The following is a 5000-nucleotide window of genomic DNA, read 5'->3' as shown; positions in this document are numbered from 1 at the left end:
TATATATATATATATATACTTATAGATATTATATATATATCAATATATATATATATATATATATATATATATATATACATATAGTAAGTATAGTATATATCTTATATATATATATATATACATATATATATATATATATATATATAGTATATATATATATATATAATTGAATATATATATTGACGCGAATTACCTATTATGATGTACAAGTATAAACATATATATTGTGCAAGCTGTGGGAGAATCATCATTTCAAACCATGGCTGTGGATATAATGTGTGGTTTCGATGTAGTTGTTATTAGTGATATTTTAGTGTGTCAACTTTTAATTCTGACTTACTGTGTGATGTGAAATAAACGTGAACGCATAACCTATGGACTGAGGTGATCTAGATGTAGTGTATCAGGGTAATATATGGCAAAGCTGTTTGTGGTTTAGGTTTCTCTCTCTCTTTTCTTTCTTTTCACAGGTGTTTGTGTTACTCTCCTTGTTTTTCTTTTTAACGTACATTATGTATGGATTTGTTTTTTTTTCGCAACTAAAGCCACTCACAGCTTAAATTGTGCCCAATTCGTAAGAGCAATTTGTCAACGGACTTTCAGAAAAAAAAGGATAAGAAAAAAGTAACGGATATGGCCATATATTGACACATGCTGGAATATAGCTCATTTATTGCCAGATCAATATGTCATTCAATTTCTATGCAATTGCGCAATGCAAGTAACACGAATACAAGCACCTAGATAACTAGTTTTGATAAGCCCCTCGACCTAAATAAACAACACAGCTGACCCAAACCACGTCGCCGCGGTGCTAGCAAAGTAAAACAAAAACAACAAGATAACAACGCCCATGTCTTTCTATGCTGCTCTTGATCACAATTTGTGGCTCCTAAAGGAGCCGATGTGGTAGAGGAGGGCAGCGAAACCGTGTGCAACCTATCTAATTTACTTGGAGGAGGTGTTTACTTGGGTGACAGCCTTGTGTGCCCTCACTTCACAGCAGTAGCTTCTGCGCCAGTATCTCCGGGCAGCCCACAGCCTGTCGGTCGGTCTAGTCTGGAATCTCCGGCTGGTGATGGTGGGACCGCTTGTTGTAGTGTGCCAAGGACGGGAGGAGAAGCCTCGGCTGCAATACGCTCTCAAAGATGTGTCGTTCACGAACGAGTTCATGATGGACATGGCCTTGGAGGAGAAGCTACCCCCTCGTTTGTCGGGGTGGACCTGTGCGCTTCAACACCTTGTAGATGTAGATTGCTGTAGCTCTCCTTCTCCTGCGCTTCTTCTTCTTATCACCCTTGGTGATAGACTTTTGGGCCTTACCGGCCTTCTTGGCAGACCTTTCCGGAAGTTTTGGGTGGCATCACGGTGGTTATCCCTTCAGTTTAAAAAAAACACTGATAAGGAAATTTCCTTATATGTGCCGACACGGGCGCCAGCCTCAGGTGAGTGAGGCCAGCTAGTGGCTCAACGGGCGTGCGAAGCGTTGCTATCTAACGCTATCGGTAAGTTTCAACGGTGTGGGCGCCTATAAAATAGGTAAGCTCTGGATTTTGATTGCAAGGTTTTTGAGATACCTATAAAGCAAGCATCATGTCAGGTCGTGGTAAGGGTGGTAAGTAGCAAGGGAAAGTCAAGTCCCGCTCGATTCGGCAGGCGCCGGCCTTCAGTTTCCTGTAGGTAGGATTCACGCCTTATGCGTAAAGGAAAAAATTACGCTGAACGTGTCGGAGCAGGTTGCCCTGTGTACCTGGCTGCCGTCATGGAATACCTGGACTGCTGGAGGTTCTCGAGCTGGCAGGTAACGCCGCCCGTGACAAACAAGAAGAACCGTATCATCCCCCGTCACTTGCAGCTGGCTATCCGTAACGACGAGGAACTGAAACAAGCTCTCTCTGTGTGACCATTGCCAGGGTGGTGTCCTGCCTAACATCCAGGCTGTGCTCCTCCCAAGAAGACTGAGAAGAAATCAACCTTTCTCTCGGTTGCCTCTTTTCAACAACATCGGCTCCTTTCGGAGCCACAAACTCTCCCTAGAGATGTAATTGACTCTCTATCAATCCCAAACTAATAAACTAGCTACTCAACCTCAAACCCAAGCCAAATGCATAGATTGCAATATCAATGTCATATTCTTCAATAACATTGTCCTGTATACTCAACTTATCAACAACTACCGATTGCCCCCACAAACATACTAAGTGCCAATCAACTAATTTACTTATCATCCACCCAAAAGCAATTTAAAATTCCAATATCAGTGGTTCATAAAGAATGAGAAAGAGAGAGAGAGAGAAACAATGCGAAATAGAGAGAGAGGGAAGGAAGAAGAGAGAGAGAATCAAAGCGAAAAAAACCTAAAGAAAGAGAGAGGGAACGAAGAAGAAGAAGAGAGAAGAGATCAATGCGAAATGGAAAGAGAGGGAAAATAAGAGAGGAGAAGAGAGAGATAATCAATGCGAAATAGAGAGAGGATAAGAAGAAGAAGAAGATAGAAAGGAGAGAGAGAGAGAGGGGAAAAAAGAAGAAGAGAGATAGAAAGAAGGAGGAGAGAAGAGAGAGAGAAAGAGGAGAATCATGCGAAAGAAAGACATAAAGAAAGAGAGATCGAGAGAGAGAAGGGAAAGAAGAAGAAGAGAGAATAGAAAAGAAGGAGAGAAAGAGAGAGAATCAAAGCGAAAGAAAACAAAAAGAAAGAAGAAAGAAGAGAGGAATCAATGTGAAATAGAGAGAGGAAAGAAGAGAAAGAAGAAGAGAAAGAGAAAGAGAGATGATAGAGAGAATCAAAGCGAAACAAAAACATAAAGAGAGAGAGGGAAAGAAGAAGAAGAAGAAGAATGAGAGAGAGAATCAATGCGAAAGAAAGCATAAAGAAAGAGAGAAAGAGAGAAAAGGGAAAGAAGAAGAAGGAGAAAGAAGGAGAGAGAGAGAGAGAGAGAGAGAGAATCAAAGCGAAAGAAAACATAAAGAAGAAAAAAACAGAGAAGTCAATGTGAAATAGAGAGAGAGAGAAAGAAGAGAAGAAGAAGAAGAGAGAGAAAAAGAGAGAGAGAGAGAGAATCAAAGCGAAACAAAACATAAAGAGAGAGAGGGAAAGAAGGAGAAGAAGAAGAAGAAGGAGAGGGAGAGGGGAAGAGGAAGAAGAAGAAGAAGAAGAAACAGAAGAAGAAGAAGAAGAAACAGAAGAAGAAGAAGAAACAGAAGAAGAAGAAGAAGAAGAAGAAGAAGAGAGAGAATCAATGCGAAATAGAGAGAGAGGGAAAGAAGAAGGAGAGAGAGAGAATCAATGCGAAAGAAAGCATAAAGAAAGAGAGAAGAAGAAGAAGAAGGCGAAGGAGAAGGAGAAGAATGGAGGAATATTGATAATAGAAAGAACAGAAAAATGATAAGAACAAGAGGGTATGGTGATGTAGAGGATAAGGATGAGGACGTAGAATGAAAAGAAAGGGCGAGTAAAAGTAACGAATATGAACAGTCAGCATAATTAAGCAAACGAACTATACCTTAAATGATCAAAACTCTGTATACGAAATAAAACACAAAGCAATCTGTAGCCCCTCTTGTACGCCACGAAAAAAGAGTTTGAGTATTTGTTGAAAAGCTCTCTGAGAGAGAGAATCAAGGCTAAAAAGAGAGAGAGGGAAAGAAAAAGAAGGAAGAGAGAGAGAGACAGAAGGAAGGGAGAGGAGAGAGAGGAGAGAGAGGAGAGAGAGAGAGAGTGGGAATCAACCCAAGCCCAGATGCATAGATCGCAATATCAATGTCATATTCTTCAATAACATTGTCATCATACTCAACTTTATCAACAACCAACAAAACACTCACCGATGCCCCCACACCATACTAAATTAATTGCATTACCAATGCCGCTATTACTCAGTTCAATACCAATCAACTAATTTACTTATCAAAAATCAGTGTTGATAAAGATGTGAGAAAGAGAAAGAGAAAGAGAGAGAGAGAGAGAGAATCAATGCGAAAGAAACATAAAGAAAGAGAGATAGGAGAGAGGAAGGGAAAGAAGAAGAAGAGAGATAGAAAGAAGGAAAGTGAGAGCGAGAATCAAAGCGAAAGAAAACATAAGAAAGAGAGAGAGAGCGAGGAAAGGAAAGAAAAAGAAGAGAGATAGAAAGAAGGAGAGAGAGAGAATCAAAGTGAAAGAAAACATAAAGAAAGAAAGAAAGAGAGAGAGAATCAATGTGAAATAGAGAGAGAGGGAAAGAAGAAGAAGGAGAGAGAGAGAGAGAGAGAGAGAGAGAGAAGGAAAAGAAGAAGAAGAGAAAAAAAAGAAGAAAGAAAGACAGAGAGAGAAGAAGAAGAAGAAGAAGAAGAAGGAAGAAGAAGAAGAAGAAGGAGAGAGAGAGAAGAGAGAAGGAAAGAAAAAGAGAAGAAGAAGAAAGAAGAAGAAAGAAAGAAGAAGAGGAAGAGGAAAGAAAAAGAAGACGAAGAAGAAGAAGAAGGAGAAGAAGGAGAGAGGAGAGAGAGGAGTCAAGCGAAAGAAAACTTAAAGAGAGAGAAAATCAATGCGAATTTGAGATAGGGGAAGAAGAGAGAGAGAGAGAGAGAGAGAGAGAGAGGGGAGAGAGAGAAGAGGAGAGAGAGAGGAGAAGAGAGATGAGAGAGGGGGGAAGAAGAAGAAGGGAGAGAGAGAGAAGAGAGAGTAAGAATCAAAGCGAATGGAAGTGAGAGAGAGAATCAATGCGAAATAGAGGAAGGGAAAGAAGAAGAAGAAGAAGAAGAAGAGAGAGAAAGGAAAGGGGAGAGAGAGATTCAATGCTAAAAAGAGAGAGAGGGAAGAAGAGGAAAAAAGAAGAAGAAGAAGAAAAAAGAGAAGAGAAAGGAATCAAAGCGAAACAAAACATAAAAAGAGAGAGGGAAAGAAGGAGAAGAAGGAGGGGGGGAAAGAAGAAGAGAGAGAAGCAGAGCGAAACAGAGCATAAAAGGGTAGACAGAGAGGGAGGAAACGAAGGAGAAAGAAAGAAAGGAGAAAGGAAACAGAG

At 40.3% G+C, this 5000-nt stretch overlaps 1 pseudogene; it reads right to left on the bottom strand.

The window, feature by feature from the left end:
• Window positions 1–948: 948 nt before the first annotated feature.
• On the bottom strand, window positions 949–1364 carry LOC147466380 (histone H2B-like; annotated as a pseudogene).
• Window positions 1365–5000: the final 3636 nt, after the last annotated feature.

The sequence above is a fragment of the Penaeus japonicus genome, unplaced genomic scaffold, assembly GCF_977035675.1.
Source record: "Penaeus japonicus unplaced genomic scaffold, GWHDUDI00000001_assembly GWHDUDI00001426, whole genome shotgun sequence".
NCBI lineage: Eukaryota > Metazoa > Arthropoda > Malacostraca > Decapoda > Penaeidae > Penaeus > Penaeus japonicus.
The sequence above is the reverse complement of the archived record's forward strand: the minus strand, read 5'-3'. Positions and strand labels throughout refer to the sequence as shown.